The 13,731-nt window shown below is 38.7% G+C and overlaps 1 protein-coding gene across 1 annotated transcript in view; it reads right to left on the reverse strand.

Annotated features, from left to right (window-relative positions):
• The window catches only part of KCTD8 (potassium channel tetramerization domain containing 8), a 107,916-nt gene that overhangs the window by 93,146 nt on the left and 1,039 nt on the right, over window positions 1-13,731 (reverse strand).

Genomic DNA, 13,731 nt, shown 5'->3' on the forward strand with positions numbered 1-13,731 from the left:
CCACCCATGCAAATCACTCAGGGGCTAATCTCCATGATCCACTGCTTCTAAGTCACCACACCAGCTAAGGAGGAGGAGAAGGGATGTGCTGAAACTCTGTGGCTGCTGTTCCAAAGGATCCCTTCCTCCTCCCTCTAGGGAATCCATCTCCATGAGTCTCCCAGAAGCAAAATACAGCCAAGCCACAGGGTTCTGAATACAGTATCATGTAAGTCTTGTATCATATTTAATGTGGATATAAAGGGATAGACTAGTTAACACCATAAAGACATCCAAACCTTCTCTAAGTAGATGTGAGCAAGCTCGTAACAAGGATATCAGGATATCAGTACCCATCTGCCCGATCCCTCCACCACCATGGATGCCATAGAAATATACTGTACCTTAATAACATGCCCTGCAGGAGAATAACTTTAGAGAAGAAAACATATTACTAAGCATAACTGACATAATTTCATTGACATCAAAAGTGTTTTGACAACCTACAACTGACATAAAACCTATCTCAAGATCTTTTTATTATGCTTCTTCTCTATGACTATATCAGGCGTCAATCAATGCAAGCAATACTTCTGTTTTAGTTTGTTGTCATAAGATAATTTTTAACAGCAAAAAAGGTCTCCAGACACATCACTTCAGCAATCTTTTCAGTAATGTGGGAAAAGTAAGAGGAACATCCAACATTTTTTTTTATAACTCACGTTACTAGTGCCTCGAGTTACTAGTGCCTCATATTTCATTCTTACATTAAAATTTCAAAAAGGAAAAAAAAAAAACCACAAATCGTTTAAACATCCTAATCATTAACTATCTCGCTATTATGTTATGCCTTCATTCAGCAATGTATTACTAAAAAGTAATTCAGCATTGTTCATGTTTGCTTTATGATTATTTTTTTTCTAGCTTTCCAGGCTACCAAAAAATCCTGTTCACCGTTTTGGCAGTTGCTACATAAATCAATTCAAAATGTGCTACGGGAAAAATATAGAGGCTGAAAAACTCAAGAAAAAAAAATATGTCACATTAAAGAAACTCAACACTGATGAAAAACATAAAAATAGGGAAAAACACAAAGATATCCAAGGTGATAGCACCAGAATCTATCTAAAGAATGACAATAAAAATGGTTAGAGGTTTAAACAATGCTGGTTTGTTAATTTTTTGAGATTTCTTTCTTCAAGCAACACGTGATCAACAACCACAGTGCTATCCAACACTCACATTGAACATTTTTTCAGATACTTTCTTATCTGTGGCCTATTTAATGTTCTATAGTTATAGAAGGTCCTGTAAGAAACTTTCTCCTGAAGCATTTGTTTCAATTCCGACTACAAGCAGGACATACAAAAGTAAGTAAAAAGGTAGCATAAAGTTAAGGCTTTGAAGATTCTCATTTTCAGAATAATCAGAATGTATAGCTCTCTAGCATCCACTTCATTTACCTGCAGCAGTTTACTCTTCCTTTCCTGAGAAGTGATTTCAAATAGCTGGTGCCAAGTTAAATCACATCAGAGAAGAGAATCACAGGGTAATTTAGGAGGTCTCTAGTCCAAACTCCTGCTCAAAAGCATGGTCAGCTACGAGGTCAGACCAGGTTATCGAGGCTTGATCCAGATGAGTCTTGAAAACCTCCAAGGATGCACAACGTGCACAGCATCACTGCACAGCCTGTTCCAACGCCTGACTGCCTTAATGGGGGAAATGCTTTTCCTTTCATCAAGGAACTTGTAAATCTATTAAGAAGCTTGAAAGCCGAGAATGTTATATGGCTACCACATGTAACATTTAATAGTCTTAATTTACTGATCCACAGTCTAACACTACATACCTTCTTGAATAGAAATTATGGCAACACACTCCGAACCACCAGTAATTATCCCACAACTTGCAATACTCTTGCTATATGACTGCTTGATAATACAGTTAATAGCTTTACCACTATTGCTTTCACTGTTATAAACTGATTTAATTGAGTAAATTACTGACTGAGAGCTAACCACTGCTGGAAATCAAGGTGAATTTTGGTAAACTGTCGATTTCTGTATTGCTAAACCTCTAATATACCCACATGATAAGCAAAGAAGTGAAACAACTCCAGTTTATTGCCAGTCAGGGAGATGATAAGAACTAAATTTTCCAAACTAGCAGCCTAAATTTAAATTTGTTATCCTTGCTGCTTGCCCAGTACTCAAGGTAAAGATGGAAATTCTCACTGAACTTGGCTGAATTTTCTGAAAACACATTCAAGATGGCAAGCATTGATTTGGAAGTCATTTTAGATTCATATTATTATCAAATGTGATTCATTATATGGTTCATTAAAAAGGATAACTATTTTTGCGAGTAGCCTCACTGTTGATGATAAAGAATAAATCTGATTCCAAAAACATGCATTAAAATACTAAAAAAAACCCAATAGTGCATCTTCTCAAACTTCAGAATATTTTTACGTTTTCAAAAAGTGCAGCTAAGCAATCCTCTAAGCTCCTTCATATCTTTTATGCATCATAAGTGTGAAAACATAGAAAAGCTTGCATACAGTCACATCATTAATACTAATTATAAATAAAAAAAATCTATGTAGCATAAAAAACAAATCAAGTATTTTCTTTCTATGTGTTTTATCCAGGTTAACAATTGCTTAGAACAGGAGCTCTTTTCCCTCCATATTTTGCAGCCAAATGCAAGAAATATTTCGATTTACTTTACTAAATGGAAGATTACTATTAAATTTATGCCACTTCAGAGTATGGTCACAGAAACAGAAATAGCATGCCATGCCATTGAATAAATGTTAGATGCAACTCTTGCCTTACAGGTGTCTTTGACCAAGAACATCTTTCTTTTCCTGTATAAAAAAACCCGAAGGATTTATTTCTCATGTATTATGGTCTCCAGCTGCCCAGAGCCCTGCCTCACCACGAGGCAACCCGCAGGCACCGCAGCGCCTGTGCCTGTTCTCGGCAGGGACGAACAACCTTCAGCCTTGCTCCTACATCCGTGTCGTACTCCTCGAATCAGAAAAGCAAAACCACCTCCTGAAAACAGGGACTCGCACGGGCTGCCCAGCTTTTGTGCATTGCATCCACAGCAACGGGATTTAGGAAGAAAGCACTGCCAGAAGTCAGTCACCGGGGACCTGATTAGACAGACAGCATTTAACCTAATCTCCTCCGCCACAAGCGCATTCTTCTTCCTGTAATCAAACGTGATAACAGATGCAATTTTTTAGGGGCGTAATTCCACCCATTTAGACACCAAACTACTTCAGCTGCAGGTGGAAAAAGTAAGTACTGAAAGTATAGGAATAAAAACGTGAACGTTGTTATGACTGGAGGGTGGACTACTAGGCAGCTAACAAGTCAAAGGAAGATACAAACTTGGCAGGTTATGAGGTAAAACTTCAAAAATTTCAATAGTCCTCAAAATATCACATACTGAATAACTGAAACATATCTGAAAAGTTTGTCCCTTCTATACTAAAGAAGTGCAGAATTATTTTGAAGCCAAAGGATATCACTATCTGTTACTCCAGATGCTTTTTGGGCAGTGGCAACAAAACCACATAAAGTTTGTCTATCTCTGTCTGTAACATTTATACATGTTATGTTAATTTATTACATCCCCAGAGACAAACAGACAGCATGAAGAAATTTCATAGGAAAAATAAAATGATCAGAAAGTTATGTTTGCAAGCTATGACAGCACTAAAACAGGTATATATGCACAGCTTTCTGAGGGATTGCTAACAGAGAAAATGAAAAGTCTGCAAGTATTGGGAAAGTAAAAATTCCAAGCAGGATTGCAAATTACAGTGGTCTCAGTTATGTTCCTTATGTAATTTTGGTTTACTCTTTTTAATGTGATATGGCTTATCTACACATACAGATGCTGACAGTGCCTGCTCCAAAAAAAGGGGTACTTTGAACGGGTAAGTCACTCGGAAAGGCAGGTGTGGGATTTGATGCCAAAATTTTGAACGTAAGAGAGGACAGACACAACCTTACTTGAATAACAGTCCCATTCTGTCTTGCACCATAAATAGCTGAATTATTTTGTTCTCTTTTTTTTCCCCCTACAGTCCACATAGCTTTAGCAATATTGATCACACTTTCGTAAGGCTGTATACTGGTATTTTTAGAAGGACAGAATGAGCGATACTTATATTTTCAAACACTGGAAAGAGACAAAAATAGGTGGAAAGGCAAGAGTATCCATGTCTCCACTTTGTTTCAGATGAGCTCAAAACCCACATTAGGCATTAAAAACAGAAATAGTAACAGCTGTCTGCAGAGAACAATAGTGAGAAGTGACCGGCTATAAATGGGTGACTGTGAGAAGAAAGGGAAAGAAAATGTGTTTATTAAGAAAAACTAGCAAAAAGTGTTGTTTAGTTTTAGTCTTTCTCCACTGTATTATCTACACATTACACTGATTAAATTGTTGGCACTCTATTTTCATGACTTACTCTATCCTATTTCTAGACTTACTTCTAACCCTTTTGTAGTTGATTTTCATATTATTTTGTATTCATGAGTTTCAATGAGAGTGAAAGAACCTTGGATTAAGAACCAGAAGTGTTAGAGAATACGTCTGTATACACAAAATAGACATTTGTCATTACGCAAAGTTTTGCAGGTATGGTGCTTTTAATGGGAATTTGAGTAACAGGGAAAATAATTCTGGTTTAATTAAACTATTTGTAAGAGGTTATGAAAGTAATTGTTTTGCACACAATTTATTTATATAATCATATATATATGCAATTATGGGCCTTTTTTCCGCCCGATATTTACAAATATAAAAAGCTTCACAGATACCTGAGACATACATAAAATATTCACTGATAAAAAGTGATAGAACACTTTTAACAACTTCCATGGAATACACTGACATAGTTGTAATACTCACAAGAACTTCTAAACATCTACGTTCAATAAAATATAAAACAATTTCACTATTAACTTGAGCTGCTAGAGACTGTTTACAACAAAACGTGACAAGACTCCCTGAGCACCAGCTCATCTCTCTTTGGGAATATTTGCTAATACTACTAAAGGGTAAAACTCAGTAAGGATGAAAGAGAAAGATAAAAATGCATCTGAAGGTTATTGCTGTTTGCTTATATAAAATTTAAAATATACTGACTGATTTCATTTCTGTACCATATCTTTCTGCTAATGCAAAGAGAATATCTCTGTACTAAGTATAACACAACTGAACATATGCTAAGTGAAGATCTGGAATATTTAATTTCATTAATAAAAGTTAATGATGGTGTTGATTTCTCTCTTCAGTTTCTCAGCCCAGTCCTTCTCGCCCGAAAGAGATGTGCAGCGTATCTACGTCAGTGCATTAGTTATTGTTGCCATCTGTACTGGCACTTGTGATTGAGTTATTGTCTCTGGATTGAGTTATTCACGGTAGTTTTTTTTAAAAAAGTGGCGTAGTATTCCCTTCAAAAGGAAGTACTATTATTTTTTATTCTATAAGCCACTCTAGTTTTCGTTATTCACTAAGTGCGTGTCATTGGAACTGAAAACAGGTCAGGCACAGGGTACGTGACTGGAGCAGCGCAAAGCAAACCTGACGGTTGGTCACACAGCCCCGAGGCGGTGGCCGTCCCTCGAAGCAGTGGACCCTGTCTCTGCAACTCCTTTGCTCAGAGCCCCTGCCAAGGCTTCAGGCATATGGGGAGCAACGAGAAAGCCAACAACTACATTTTGACTCAGCTACTCTCAGCTGCAAAACGCTGATGAAGGAATCATTGCACCGCTGTAACTAAGGGCAGCCCCAATGCTGCTTATGGCCAGGCAGGTCCCACAGGGCAAAGAATGGGTAAACACACTGCTCCCTATCTTTGAAACCCGTTTTGAGCAACTTTGGAAAAGGCAGTATCAAGATAGAAGTCATTCCACAAAGAAGAAATAATATTAGCATAAATGTTTTGGAAGCATTGTGTTCATCTTGTTGCTAGAAACGTGAAACTCTCATTAACACCACTGTGATATTTACATACGTGTGGTGAAGTCCTGAAAATATTTAGAGATGAGATGATATAAATGAAGAAGCCACACCTTGCAGCAAGATGCACTCTAATTTAAATATGTCTTCTGAAGCTAAACTGTCAAAATGTAATGACATGACAAGTTTTGTTACCACAATCTGATAAAATGCAACCAAAACAGAATGGCATTAGTTTCTACAAGTGCCATGAAAATTACAAAACGTCGCTGCTTACCTCCTGCCAGGACTGTGTGTACTAGAAACTTTTACGAAACCAAATAATCACTCATGTAGTTTGAATTTCACTTTTATGTGAAAGACTAGCCCAAGACTATTTGCTGCTTCAGTCCCTGTGAAAGTCTATCTTGCAGCTGTGAATGTGACTTGAGCATGAGTTGCACACACTGTTAGTCCCTATTTATATAATCAGGTCAAAGAAAAAAAAGAAAAATAGTAAATTCACTGAATAATCCTGAATTTACATGAGGTAAAAGCTAGATGTGCAATGGTCATTACTAGTTTTAAAAAAATAATAAAAAAATCATACAAAACGCTTAAAGAAAAGTACTTAAACTCTACTGAGAACAATAATTTCATTTTATTCTCCTAACATTTAGTCAATATATGAATTTTAAGTAGAGTAATTTATACTCATGCAATTTTATCAAGCTGGAGCAAACCACCTCCCCAGGAAATCCATCATGAAGCGTTTGATTTGCTAAAGCAAAATGAAATTCGCCTGGTAATTTTTTTAAGGATTTTCCACTGGACTTTCAGTGGCTCATTTTATAAAAGAACCATGATTTGAGAGTGCCATTAGTACTCCACCTGCTTTAAAGAAATAAAGGTCTTGTGAGCAGAAATGAAATAAAATCATCCTTGGATATAAAAACAACATCTGCTTGCCAGGTTAGGATGTTAGCTGGTATAGTGACTTCGGCTTTTTTCAACAATTATACCAAATAACCACCAACCAAATAATCGGTCTGTGCCGTGGAAAAGCCCTGCAGACATGACCTTGGTCAACTTAACTCTGTAACAGACTTCTTAAATGACTCTGGCAGTAAAGTAAATCAAAACTGGAAATAGAAAAACAGAGGGAAAATCCAGAGCATGGCTGTGCTACTCCTCCTGCAGTGACACCCAGGATCTACCTAGTTGTTGGGACAATGCAGAGCAATGTTAAGCTGGCTGGGAGCTACACCAGGCACCACACCAGTCTTGAGCACCCCAGGACCCCAGAGGTGTGAGATGGATGCACACCACCTTACACGCTTTCCTTCTTTGCCCATCTAAGTGTCTGGCTCACCAAAGATCTCACCCTTGGACTGATAACCCACCAAAAAGTGACCGATTACTTCTGGTCAGTTTGTTAAGGCCATGCTGATGTTCAGCTGGCCTAAAAAGAGGGACTTCTTTCTGCCACTTCGGTCTCTCCTCATTCCCATAGCATATTACTTCTGATATCTGTGACAGTTGCCTGAGCAGTTTTCCCTTTCTGAAGGTCCACATTTAAAGGTGAAACTGTGGCTGAAAATGGGTAACATGAGAATCAATGAACTCCTTCCTCGGAAGGAGGTGAACGCTTAGGAGGAGCGTGAAGGAGGAAGGAAGCAACGCTTAGTGAATTTTTGTTCGCCACTCAAATTCTCATCACAGTAAAACAAATTGGGTATTTGCTGCAAAGGAGAAAACTAGCAGTGAAATACCAGTCATATCATACTGAGAAAGAAGATATATTACAAAATATATTTTATTAGCAGTAATGTTTTAATTTTAAATCATGTGCCTGGAACAATATTATACAGAAAACTTCTGTACACATAAATTCTGTGCTTGAACAGTAGATAACTGGAAGTTCATGTTGACAATAAAGAAAAAATAATATATGATTTGCTCATCCTACTGTGGAAAAGTAAACATTTCCCTGCAACTACTGTCATAAATCCTTGAAAATGTATGAAGTGATCTGACACTAAGAAGCAGTTTTCCTGCAAAATATTACAGATCCAGCAAAGTCAGCTTCTCCAACACTGTTACTTTGTTCTCACATAGCCCACAAGAAGTACAAATCCGGGAAAATAGGAAAATCAGTGTGTTACCATTTCCAGACATAAGAAATAACAGCTGCTTGTATCAAAGTTCTTATTGCTTATCTAGTATTGATTCTGGTATAAAATAATCAGGATAGTTGATTTTCTCAGTTAATCTCTAATTTTAATTTTAAAATACTGCACAACAGTCCCAGTCCTCAGCTTCAAACATTAAAGTGGCTCTACAGTACTTAAAAATATAATTTTATTGTAATAAGAACAGAAATGGGATATAATGATTAAAATCTGATCACAAATCTTTGTATTGAGTCTTGTATATTTCTAGTGAAATGTAAGAAAAATCAAAAGGTTCCTGGCATATACTTGACTGCAGCAGTGTCTTTACAGCAGCTGTAGAGGAACGCAGATTGTTTTCATTATTTATTTATTAAAAAGTCAAATTTGTTCAAGCTTCTTTTTAATCTCACGCTTTAAAATCATTCTCATATAGAGCCTCTTGGTTGAAATGATGACTAAAATCAGAATACCAGTTTCAGTAGTCTAGATTATCACACATTATGTCAAGTGGTGGCATAAGAAAGATATTCTCATATTAGTAATTTATGACTGTACACTTTGATTCGTCCCTTTATATTCAGGGACATACATTTTGGAAAAATGACAAGATAAAACGTAGTCCATTATTTATTTATTTTAAAACTGTATTAGAGTTGAGCTGGAATCACAAAGCAGAATATCCTGAAGTTTTATGTCAGTTTTCCAAAGTCACAAGACTGCCTACAGAATCTTTCTTTAGAGGGCTTTGCTCAACAGTCCTACCAGAAACAACATTCCTAGATCTTGATACTGTCAGAAATCTGAAGCTTTTCTACATTTTGCTTGTGATACTGATTTAATCCTTCATGTCTTCCTGTACCACCAAAAATTTTTACTCTAATCTTCGAGGCTCTGATTCAGGCTGAAAATAAATTGTCAAACTTCACCTTAACATTCCACAAAGAAACAATACCCTTGTTTTACTTTTGTCTTGGTCTCCTTTCTCTCCCTCAGCCCAGCACATTTCAGATATATTTGTTCCATATAAAATAGCACAGATGCACTCCACGTAGCAAAAACTCCATCAAAAAGCAGTGATGGATGGAGAACAGCTTGGCATGGTCACAGAAACGACCTGCAAGATGGCTCTCATACCACTCTATCCTCAGAGGAGCAGTGTAGGGTTATCTGCTGACCCATCACCCTCCCGCTGTCCCAGTGCGATGTTAAACTGGAACACAGAGCAACTAACACCTCCAAGTATTTTATGTATATGTTTGTTGACCATGTTTCAAGTGTCACCTTCTGTTTTTTTCCTTTTCATTGCAAAGACAAACCATGTTGGTTGGGGTTTTTTGTTTCTGTTGAGGGGTTGGGTTTGGTTTTGTTGTTGTTTGGGTGGGGTTTTTTTTCAAAATACCATGTTGTTTCCCAAAAGTTCATTGCTTCCAACTGCTTATTCCCCACTGATTATGAAATTATTATCACTTGTTTATGACAATTTCCACAGCAACGAATGTATTCTCAGAGTGCTACGACTTCAAGTGGAAAATAAGCACCATAAATTCACAAAAATGTCACCTGTTACAAACAAAAACAGGAGACAAGGAAACAGAAAATGTCACATGTGAAACAGGAGTGTCAAAACAGAATACACGTCAAGGGTTTTTTTCATGAAGCATTACTGTATTCTTACAATAAGCATGTCAGCTCAGCACAGAAAGCTTCCAGCTAAGCGCAACGCTCTCAACACCCATAAGTCAGATTGTGTAGCAGATGTTAAATGTAAAATCCATTAAGACCAATTAGATTCTACAGAAGAAAAAAATAGTAATAACACGCATAGGCAATCCTGCCTTACACAACTGTACTGAGAGACAGCGTGAACCACAAAAAAAAAAAAGACAAAAGCTTCAAAATGTAAATCACAGCCTTTCCTCACAAAGAGACCCGCTAACAGAAGGTCTGTTGTGTTACCTGCAGCCACGTGAAGCAAGATCTCCTTACTTCCAGTATCCCGTCTCCAACTAGAAGCAACTTTTGTGAAAGCCATCACCTATTGCATACCAACAGGTAATGAATCTGGGGTCCTCTATGGCAGCTTGAAACTAAGCAGCAAAAGAGTTTGAGCCTCTTTCCCAAACTGCATATGCAGTTAATGTGACATTAACTGACCCGAGTCACCCTCACATGTGCTCAGGTGAGCTTCAATAGCTTAGAGAATCCCATTAGCCTTCAGGCATGGAGCGAAGCTGTCAGGAGAAAAAAGCGAAAAGTTCATGCTACGCTCTGACGGAGCCTTTTCAATACCACATAAAAAGTTACTCTTTCTATTGACCATTAAAAGACAGGATTTGTAATAGACATATGGAATGGACCTTTGAGAACTTCTCAGAACTAAGCCACCAACGCAAGGTGCAAGTTAAACTCCGGCTATGTTGTAATTGCATAGACAAATGAAGCTGTCATTTGCATACATGACAGCTCGCACACCACTGGGGGCAAAGAACCTAATGTTTTTTATAGGAATTATGCATACTAAGAAGGAAAGTCTGTCTCTGTAATTGTCAGGACACATTGCCAAAGGCTGAAGCATTATTTCCTGGTAAGCAGTTTCAAACAACTCTGGTTCTTCAATTAGAATTAGCCTGCAACTAATCCATCCCTAGATATTAAAAAATTTATAAATTAAGTAAATATATGTGTAGTATCCAAGGTGAAATTCATCTGCAGTAATGTTTAAGAAAATTTAATTTCCATTTTTAGACAAAGTGATAGGTGGTCATTTCATCTCAAAATACTTACTGAAGTTTGAGAGATACTAGAAACAGACCTGAAATCAGTTCCACAAACCACAGATGAAAGGCCACCTTTGGCCTTCAAACATTCCTTAGTAGCTCTCAGTGAGAAACTCGTTCAGCTACTCATGACCAAAGGAAATGGGCAGAACGTATATATCCTTATATATTTTTCAAATCACTTTGCTATCTACTAGAAAACAGATTTGTCCGCAAGTTCTCAGGAGAAATGGTGAAAGAGAAGTTTGTGTGGCTGCTATAGAATTACAGACCAAGAACTAATACAGTTGCTGGTTGCAGACGCTCATGCTGTGAATAAAAAGTGCAAATGCAGCTAGGGCTTTTTCCAGCAAAACATAAAACCAGGTTGCTTCTCCACTAGCACCAGATTAAGTCTCAGACACTGGCCAAAACCAGAAGAGGCTCCCCAAAGTTTTTTGCCTTTATATTTTTGTCTGTAAGGCACAGCCCAGGGTTGGACATTGTCCACGACAGCTCTTCAAATCAGCAAGCTCCCAACCAAAACTGCCTCCTTTCCAGGGTTCACAGGGACACGTGGCAAGGAATAAGAGGAATTGCTACTCTTCTCTTTGTGTATTAAGCTGTGTTTGTGAGTGAGGTAGGAATAGAGTCCTGGCAAATGCTGTTGGAGAGACTATAGCCAGTAACCCCAACCACTCTTCCCAACTCTGGTGCAGAGCACTAAGGCTTCCAAGATTTCCTCTCCCTTCGATGGACTCTTGTACAGGAGTCTGTCAAAGCAACAGCAAGCACCCAATCCCTCCAGGGCATTTAATTACTTTAATTAATAAAGTATTGTTTTATCAATGGTGTCCATCAACTGGACATTTAGTCATTTTAAAAAAGAATAAAGAAATAAAACACAAAAAAAACCCACAAAAAAACGAAAGTAATATTTCAGGTATTGTGTTTTGCTTGTTTCTCTTCCCGTTTTGGTCATTTTTAAGTTTTAACTCCATGTTGCTGTATTTCAGAAAAATCTATCTAATCATACAAAAATGTATAAAATTGTTAAACGAAAAGGCTGCTAAACGCATAATGAGCAACCAAAATGAAAATATGCTTCTTATCTTTCAGCCTACTTTTATCTCGGCCATTTTTTGCACTCAGAAGTAAAAAAAACCCAAACATATCCAAAAACATTAAGCAAAAACATAATTTTTTAGTTGACTGTATTGATTTAAGTAATTAACTAACTGTTTTAGTATTCACAATATCGCAAGTAGGAAGACTTAAAACGAAAACAAAAATCATGATGTACAACATTCAATTCATCCCTGGCATTATTCCATGTAAATCAGTGGTATTACACCAGGGATTACTTTGGAACACTGATCTGAATTAGACTACTGTTCTATACAGCAACTTCATCATAACACATTCAAAAAAAAATAACCCAAAACATTATAAGCATCACAAATGCACGCAAATAATTATGGATCTAAAAATCTGTTTCTGAGCAAAACAGACTATTTCATAGTCTTGATAATGACAATAAGGTATTTCTACTATTTTGAAAATCAGTACATCCATTTTTCTCTGAAAGGAGGTTTAATAATCATGTAAAATACTTGATGAAAGTCCACCCAAAAGAACACAGAGCTCCTCTACAGCTCATTTTTTACATATCCCAATGAAATATGACTGGTAATAGGTTATGCAATGAATCTCCAAAAACTGTTTTAACATAGTTTACGAGATTGATTTGAAGTACTTAAATCTGCTTAGCAAAGGGTGTTCACCACCTATATAATATACAGCAACGTAAACTATTTAGTGAATTTCTCCTCCAAGTAGAAAACCATTCACATTTCCCTCTTCTGTTAAATACCGTGCCTAGGTCCAGTTTTGCAGGCAAAACGGGTCGCTTCTTTTTACCTGCCCTATTGGTGAAGTTAGTTAGAGGCTGCATCTCCCACCTCCCCGCAGAGGCAGGCAGATGTTCTACCAAAGCATCCCTCCTGTGCTCAGGGCGCGTGAGACCACACAGAGGTGGGAGAAGAAAGAAGTGAACGGAGAACACCTCCCTCTTCCACAGGCTGACTGACTCCCAAACACATCTGTAACGTTTAAGGCTGCCTCTGCCCTTCAAAGACAAATCTCTGCCAGGGGCTGATGTTCTCCATCCAGCTGCTGTTTCATTACCCCGAAATCACTGCCCAGCCAGTGCCCTACATAGCACTACATGATTTGCCAGATTGAAACTCATTTGTCATCGCTCGATTTTCCTATTTGCGAGTGACCTGAAACCTTTAAGGCTACCCGCAGCCAACTAGCGGAGTTGCTTAGGAGCTGTGTACTGGCTATGGAGTGGTTTCTTTCCTTTATTCCTTTTTTTTTTTTTTTTTTTCCCCACCTTGACGCCAGACTCTTTCTGGCTTCTCGGGAAGTTGGCTGTGCCCTGGCTGCCCCTTCCCTCACGGAGACCGTGCCCAGGCGCAGTGCGCTCACTTGGGAAGAAAACGCAGCGATAAAATATTAAAACCCTTCCTTGCTCCGGGCTCCGCCGTTGCAATCTCCGCACCGCCTCGCTGGGAGGGAGCGCCGCAACCCGCCGCGCCGGAGCCAGCGCCGCGCCCGCACCCCCCGCCCGCGGGGCTCGGACCCCGCGGCCGCCGCAGCCTCCCGATCCGGCACCGGAGCGACGCCTCCTCGGCAGACCCCGACACGGGGCAGGCGGGACGGGGCGGGGGGGCTGCTTCTTCCCGCGGCACCAAAAGGTGGGGGCTGCCCCGACTGCTCCAAGGAGCGGGGGGAGCAGCTCCCTGGCCGCGCTCCGGATGGGACATTAGGCAGCCCCGTCCCGTCCCCCCAGT

Source organism: Tauraco erythrolophus, chromosome 5, assembly GCF_009769465.1.
Source record: "Tauraco erythrolophus isolate bTauEry1 chromosome 5, bTauEry1.pri, whole genome shotgun sequence".
NCBI lineage: Eukaryota > Metazoa > Chordata > Aves > Musophagiformes > Musophagidae > Tauraco > Tauraco erythrolophus.